Raw genomic sequence first — 8,669 nt, forward strand, 5'->3', positions numbered from 1 at the left:
TGAAAAGCTCTTAATATGTTAGGAATGGAAGGGCATTTACTTAACCAGATATAGAGTATCCGTGATGATTAATTCTATGTCAGCTTGGCTGGGCCACAATGCCCCAATAGTTAGTCAAACGGTATTCTAGATGTTTCTGTGAAAGTGTTTTGGGGATGAGATTAACATTTAAATCAGTGGACTTGAGTGAAGCAGATTACTCTCCACAACATGGATGAGCCTCATCTAATCAACTAAAGGCCTTAATAGGACAGAGACTGACCTACCATAGCAAGAGGGAAAGCTGCTGGCAGACTGCATTTGGACCCCTTGCAACTCTTCCCTGAGTCGCCAGTCTGCCAACCTTCCCTACAGATTTTGGACTCACCAAACCTCCACGATTGTGTGAGCCAATTCCTTACAGTAAATCAATCAATCTCTCTCTTCCCCTCTCCCTTCCCCTTCCTCCTTCTCTTTCTCATATATATGTTTACATATGTATCTCCTGTCGGTTCTGTTTCTCTGAATAACCCTGACTAATACAGTATCTATTAGAAAGAAAAAAACTGCCCTGTCATCCTGAATGGTGAAATCTTAGACTCATTTCCATACAGTTCAGGAAGACCAGGATGCCTGCCAACTCCATTTCTTGATAACTGTTTCCTGGAGCCCATTTCTGTTTCTGTGGGCTGGGAGTCCAGGCATGATGTAACTGGTTCTCTGCACTCAAGCTGTGGGCCAGGCCATCACCAGGCAATCAGCTCAAGGCTCAGCTGGGGAAGGGTCTGCCTCCAAGCTGACACAGGTCAAGCCGGCAAGACTCAGGTCCCCATGGGCTGTTGGCCTGAGGCTGTCCCCTGGTTCTCTGTCACTAGGCCTGTCCACAGGGCAGGTCACAACACAGCAGCTGGCTTCATCAATATGAGCAAGCAAGGAGAACCACAGAGGGGGCCCAAGGGACATTCTAGGGAATGAAAATGACCAAACTCTGTGACAGATCAGATTCAGGGATATAAGGGCTGGGGGTGAAGATCCAAAGAAGATGCTGAAAGAGTTTGCAGCCTGAAAGAACCGTGGGTGGTGAGAAAGATGAGGACCTTTAGACTTCTGGGCTTTGTGGTGGGCTTGGTTTGAGAAACTGTCCCGTGGTGAGTTACCTTACAGGAATGTGCTCAGAACCACAGCCTGGCATTTTTGAGCATTAAACTCGGGAAATGCTCTGGAGGACCGGAGCAACAAATGCTGACCCACAAAGTTCTAAGGAAGTCCAGCTGTGGTTTCAAAAGGCACAAGGTAGCAAGGAGGAGAGTGACCACGCTTCCAGAACCCACACAGTCAGAATTCACAGGCCTGACCAGATCTCAGACCTTTTAGCTCATCACTCTTACCAAAGATAGAGAACTAACACCTGAGGATGTGATGATGACTCGTCCAAGGTCATGTGACAAGCTCAGGACACTTACTGTTTATCTTGCGGTCATTACCCTTCTTTTAGGAATGGTACCCATTTCTTTGGGAGGCTCACCCCTCACCTCCACTCAGCCCACGAGCTTAGGACTCTCTCCCACAGCTTTCATGCCACGGTGGGCCTGTGGCCTGGTCTGGCCCTCAGAATAGCGTGCTGCATTCCCCTGGCCACAGAGACTGACTTAGAGGCAACTATGTGGCCAGCCAGAGAGACACCAAGAAACTTTTTTAGGGCTACAGAGGTGGGCACTTTCTCCCACTGGACTTGAACCTGGGCAGATGTGAGGCTGAAGTGAGTGCCACCATCTGGCCCTGAGGAGGGAAGAGCCTGTCTGAGGATGGAGGGAAGACAGGAATCAGGCTCAGAGGTAGAGACACTGTGCTGTTTCACCAGTGTCAAGTCCAAGTTTAAATCAGTCCCTTTCCTGACTGTTCAGTCATTCATTCCAATGAATTCCTCCCCCGACCCAGCCACCATTTTTTGGCCTAATCTCACCTGAGTGGGGAGTTTTGTTGCCCACAGTCATGAATCCTAACTAATATACAAGAAGAGAGAGTTTAATGGAGAGGAGAATGTTGGATTCAGAACCATGAGGTGGGAGAAAAAGTAGGCCTTTGCTTCTAGGCAGTCAATGAAGACTTTTAGGATCAGGTATATTCCCTAGAGTAACCCGTGCACACATGCCCAGGACACATATATGAGACTGTGGCAGCACTATTTATCGCGCCAAAAAGCTAAATCCAAATGGCCATCAATAGGGGAATCGATAAATAAGTCAAACAGTAGAATACTATACAGCAAGGAAAAGTAACAAACTATGGCTTTGCACATTGACGTGGATGAATCTCAAAAACGCGATGTAGAGTGAAAAAAGAAAGTACGATACATTTGGATTAGTACCCAAATATCGAAAACTTGGCAGTATATTACTTAGGGGATATATACATCCATAGTAAACATACAACAAGAGTTGGGAAAATGACAAACACAAATTCGGGTTAGTTGTTATGCTTACAGGGAAGTTATGATTACACAGAGACACACAGGAGCTTTAAAAGCGTTGGCAATATACTGTGTCTCCAGCTGGAGTGGTAGGGGTGGTGAGTACTTGGGCATATGTGTTTTATGACTTTTGACATCAAATATGTGAGTGTGCATGATATGTATTCTTTTGTATTATGAAACATTTCATAATAAAAATAAATAGAAGAGCCAAGATCAATATCCGGGATGCCATCACAGCAGCCAACAGGAAGGTGTTTCCACACCTGATCTGGCAGCTCACGAGCTGAACATTTCTAAATGTTTGCATTTCCTTATTTAATTCTCACACTATCCCCATGAGGTAGGTACTGTTCTAAGAAGTAAGTTGTGGGGTGAGAGGTAGGTACTGTGTAGGTTGGGAGGTAGAGAGTCCATGAAATAACTTGACCAAGGCTATAGAGCCAGCAAGAGAGGTAGAGCCAGGATTGGAACCCAGGACTCCTGCAGAAACCACATGCTGGGCCACCCCGTGTACGGCCAAAGCCCATCCTTGTAGGCTGAACAAGCCCCCCATAATTCTCATTCCCAGTGCTGAGCTCTAGTAGCTACTGGATTGGCAGACATGTCACAAACCAGGAGGCCTAAAGAATGTCTCATCTCCCCACAGGCTCTAGAACAGCTGAATCTGTGTTGCAATTTGGGTCCAAATTGCCCAGGACTGGAAGGGAAAGTCACCCTGCTTGAGACTGAGGGAGTTCCTGGGACCTGGGAACTTCAGTGCAAAAATGTGGAAAATCCAAGCATACCAAGAAAAGTTTGTCATCCTAACACCTGGTCATGAGCAGTAAGCAGGACAGAGGACAGGCTGAGCTGACATTGTGCTGATACAGGGAGCTGGAGAAAACACCACATGACTCTTGACCTTTAGATGTATTAACCCATCCACTAGTACAACATGACCCAATAAATGTCTTAAGGCTCTACTGATAGAAAAATGTGTCCCCCTTGTGTAAATGGACAAGAGAAAGCGGGAGTGCGTGTCCCTCCCTCATCAGCAGAGAGAGATGTAGGAAGAAGAGCTAGAAGCATTTGCCTCCCGCCCGAGAGCCACAGAAGGAAGCACAGGCTCTTCTCCAGCTCCAGCCCTCCTTAGGGAAGGGTCCGGTCTAGAGGGAATGACCCTTGAGTGAGCCATGAACAGTGAGGCGCCTCCCATTGTAGAAGGCGTTAGAGACCAGGATTGTGGGAAAGCTCTGGAGTCTTGAGAGGATTATTGAATCTCTGTTAGTCTGTTTTCTCAACTCTAAAAGGAGACAATAACCACGTCATAGCCTTCCTGTAAGGATTACACAGAACACTGTATGTGATGAAGTTGCTCTAATATCTGACACACAGGTACTCGATAAATGAGAGTTGTTATTTTTAATGTTTTATCATTATTTTCGACACGGATCTGTATCCTGATTGTGAGATTAAGACGGAGCAGTTTTATTTATATAAATGTCTCTGGCTCAAGTCAAAATTACATCCTGGGTTGTGACACTTGATACAATGCTTGGTTTGAAAAGCAGACAATTAACTTCTAAGAGGTATGGTTACAGTTCAGGCAGCCACCACCAGGGGACTTCGTTGCCTGATGACAAAAAAAATAAATAAATAAATAAAAATAAAAATAAAAATTCTCTGCTGTCCTCTATACTGTTTTCAAGCCCAAAGCATAAGAGACTGTTAAAAACTGAGAACAAACTGAGGGTTGGTGGGGGGTGGGAGGGAGGGGAGGGTGGGTGATGGGTATTGAGGAGGGCACCTTTTGGGATGAGCACTGGGTGTTGTATGGAAACCAATTTGACAATAAATTTCATATATTAAAAAAAATAATAATAATAAAAAATAAAATAAATTAAAAAAATAAAAAAATAAAAATAAAAATAAAAAGGCATGGAGTCGTAAACTGGAAAGTACACAGAGCATACTCATCACTCTGTAAACCTTTGCACAAAATATGCTTTAAAACCTTATCTTTCTAGTTACTTTTCCACGATTAACTGCCCTAGCTCAAGCCCCTTTATCTTGTCACATTTTCACAACTTACTACCCTTTGTCCAACTTAGTCTGTAAGTGTTTGGCTCTCTTTCTTTAGATCTTCGTTTTTCTTGTGAGGGTTCCCTTGTACGTGTTTTTTTGTTTTTTGTGTTTTAACCTATTTCTTTTTTTTTTTAATTTTTTTTTAACGTTTTTTTATTTATTTCTGGGACAGAGAGAGACAGAGCATGAATGGGGGAGGGGCAGAGAGAGAGGGAGACACAGAATCGGAAACAGGCTCCAGGCTCCGAGCCATCAGCCCAGAGCCCGACGCGGGGCTCGAACTCACGGACCGCGAGATCGTGACCTGGCTGAAGTCGGACGCTTAACTGACTGCGCCACCCAGGTGCCCCTGTTTTAACCTATTTCAATTTGTGTTTTTCTCTTGTTAATTTGTCTTTTTCTTTTTTTTTTTTTTATTCAAGTGAGTATAGTCTTGGCTTCAGGAGTAGAACCCAGTGATTCACTCATCTCTTACATATGACACCCAGTACTCATCCCGAAAAATGCCCTCCTTAATGTCCATCACCCACACCACCCACCTCCCCTCTAGTAGCCTTGAATTTGTTCTGGAGCTCCAGCCAAGAATTTAAGACAAGTAGAGGAAAACCTCGTCCTGCCCGCCACCATAATAGGAAAATTTTCATGGCCCACTGAAAAGACTTGATTCTAATGAAAGTAAATAGAAAACCAGCTCAATATTATTCTATTGAAAAATCGATCAAGAAATTAAATTGGTTTGATTGAATTTGCTCAGAAAAGTACTTTTTTCCCTTTCTTATTTAAAATGTTAAATTTACATAAATGTATGTATTATTATGTAAACTTAAAAATACATTCCCATTATAAGCAACTGGAACAGGACAGGGATATAAGCCTCCCCTCCCCTTCTCTGATTTCCATTTCCCACTCCTATTATCAATTTGAGGCTTTTTTTCATAAAACATTTTCTTTTCTTTTTTTAAAAGTGTTTATTTATATATTTTGAGAGAGAGAGAGAGAAAGAAAGAGAGGGGGATAGTGCATGAGCAAGCATGAGCCAGGGAGGGGCAGAGAGAGGGGAAGAGAAAAAATCCCAAGCAGGCTCTGTGCTGTCCACACATAGCCCCACACTGGGGCTAGATCCCACGTACTGTGAGATCATGACCTGAGGCGAAATCAAGAGTCGGAGGCGCAACAGACTAAGCGACCCAGGTGCCCCTCATAAAGCATTTTCTAGCAAAAAAATTCATCAACACTAGTAACTTGTGTTACTAGTTACAACACTAGTAACTTCTCATTAAGATGCTTATATTTAACAGAACGAAGTCAAAACTTCCTCCACATTGTAAAGCAGATGTTAAGGCCACACAGCGGGGCCACATGTGTTGTCCCTAGTAACTGCCTCAGTTTATTCTGTCACCGCTCGCCCTTAAATGCTGTCACGTCTTCGAATCATCTTCCACTTTCCCATTGTGTCCTTTCTCATCAGCATTTATCAAGTCCCTGTCCTGGGCGGCACACTTTGCCCAAACACACTCCTTTCCTTACATGAGGGAGAAGGCCACACAGGCGGAAATGAGCACAGCAAGACCAGCTGTAATGGGTGGGGGCGGGGAGCCGTTATAAATATTTAATTGTGTATATAGTTAAGTTTAGAACACATTTTCTGTTAGGAACAATTCTGATCTAAGCCATTCTGGGCCAGCATCACCAGGAACCCTGGGCCACACTGCAGCTCAGGTGAATGGGATCTTATGCAGGACTGGTGGGGAGGGGGCCCAGGGGCCCTCAGGGGTTTCTGGACACAAGCTGCCGGGGCAAGACCATGTGTTTTGGCTGAGGTTGAAGTTCGTTTGCTTGCCTTTTATTTGTAACATGTAGGAGGTGGATTTTGCAGGGGACTAAGCAAGGGAAGCCTCAAGACATTCTTTATAAAGATTTCTTTTTATTTATTTACTTATTTTTGTATAGAGAGAGAAAGTGCAAGTTGAGGAGGGATAGAGAGAGAATCCCAAGCAGGCTCGGCGCTGTCAGCAAAGAGCCTGATGGGGGGGTCGAACTCACAAACGGTGAGATCATGACCTGAGCTGATGTCGGACGCTTACCCGACTGAGGCACCCAGGTGCCTGTTACAAACACTTCTAAAAGAAAAACACATCCAGATACTCCCTGACACAGATCTGGGAAAGGTGTGAGGGCTCCTCTGGTCTGCTCACCAGGGTGGGGAGGGCGAGCCCCACCAGCACTAATGCCCCAGAGGGTCTGGAGGGAGGGGCTCCAGGACTCAAGTATAAGCCACCATAGGGGCTGGCAGTTTCAACTACTGTGACGCTAGGGACACTGCCCAGTCACCTTCTGATTCGTTTCTTTTTTTTTTTTTTTTTGCCAGTTTTATTGACATACGATTGACAAATAAAAATTATATATACTTAGGTTGTTCTAGGTTATTATTATTTTTTTTAACATTTATTTATTTTTGAGACAGAGAGAGAGAGAGCATGAACAGGGGAGGGTCAGAGGAAGAGGGAGACATAGAATCTGAAACAGGCTCCAGGCTCTGAGCTGTCAGCACAGAGCCTGACGAGGGGCTCGAACCCACAGACCGCGAGATCATGACCTGAGCCGAAGTCGGACGCTTAACCGACTGAGCCACCCAGGCGCCCCTCAAGGTTATTATTAAAAGGTGTACAATGTGCTGCTGAGGATCTGGTGTTGTCTTCCCTGATTAACTTCCATCCTCCCTGGTGGACAGGGGAGGAAGGACACCTTTGTAAACGTATGTCCTGCTTTTAGGCAAATGGGGGGGGGGAGCAGAGAGCTTTTCCTGTATCTGCTTCTCCTCACTTGCCTTTCAGCTTGAAATAATCCTCATGCCATGTGGCAGATTTGGGGTGGGGAGAGGTGGGTGCAAATTGTGCTACTCTTCAGCACAGACAGAAAAGTGACACTTTACACACGACTCTAGTCAGTTGGACTGTGGTCTGGCTGCTGCTGGGTTTCTTTCCTTTTTTTTTTTTTTCTTTAGTGTTTATTTTTGAGAGAAAGAGAGACAGTGTGAGCGGGGGAGGGGCAGAGAGAGAGGGAGACACAGCCCGAAGCAGGCTCCAAGCTCTGAGCGGTCAGCACAGAGCCTGACGCAGGGCTCAAACTCATGACCTGAGCCGAAGTCAAACACTCAACCGACTGAGCCACCCAGGCACCCCTGCTGCTGGGTTTCTGATAGTGCTGCTTAGGCCAGAGACAGTCTCCACTGGAAAACCATGGCCTCGGAAAAGAGAGACTTGAACCGGGGGAGCTCATGGGGTGTCCCAACTAGAGAGGATGCTGGATCACTGAGAGCCAACACACAGAGAGATGAAAAGACACACATTTTGAATGTACATTCAATTTTTTTAGAGAAAAAGAGTGTGTGAGTGGGGGAGGGGCAGAGAAAGAGAGAGAATCCTAAGCACCGAAAAGCCTGAATGACCACTACCCTGGTCATGACTTGAGCTGAAATCAAGAGTCCAGCGTTCAACCAACTGAGCCACCCAGGCACTCCTTGAACGTACATTTTATTTTACTTTTTTTAAATTTATTTGAGAGAGAAAGAGAGAGAACGAGCAGGGGAGGGGCAGAGAGAAAGGGGAACAGAGGATCTGAAGCGGGTTCTGCAAGGACAGCAGAGAGCCCAGTTCAGGGCTCGAACCCACGAACTGCGAGATCATGACCTGAGCCGAAGGCAGACGCTTAACCAAATGACCCCCTGAATGTATGTTTTAAAGCACTTGTAAACAGAACATACCAAGGGTTTGGGTTTTGTTTTTAGTTTAGTGTTTTTATTTTTACCACGGAGCTATGATGCATTCTCTTTCAGCTGCCAGAGACAGCATCTGTATTAAATCAAAGAAAGAGCTCAAACGAGAGACAGATTAAATTATTAAATTCTCTTCTGGGCTGTACCCCCCTCCGTCAGCCCTGAACACCAGGCCAGGTATCTATTTTCGGGGCTCAATAAAGAGATGCAGGGATATCAGCCAAGAGCCAGGGAGTGACTTCGCCTCCATCAGGGGCCAGACAGCCTCGGCCACTTCACCTCCAGCCCTGCCTCCTCCTGGCCTCCCCACTGACATATTGAGTTTCACAACGTTAAAAATAGCTGCTGAGCTGTGAGAAGCTATCTCTGAGCCTGGAT

The sequence above is a fragment of the Neofelis nebulosa genome, chromosome 7 (assembly GCF_028018385.1).
Source record: "Neofelis nebulosa isolate mNeoNeb1 chromosome 7, mNeoNeb1.pri, whole genome shotgun sequence".
In the NCBI taxonomy this organism is placed as follows: domain Eukaryota; kingdom Metazoa; phylum Chordata; class Mammalia; order Carnivora; family Felidae; genus Neofelis; species Neofelis nebulosa.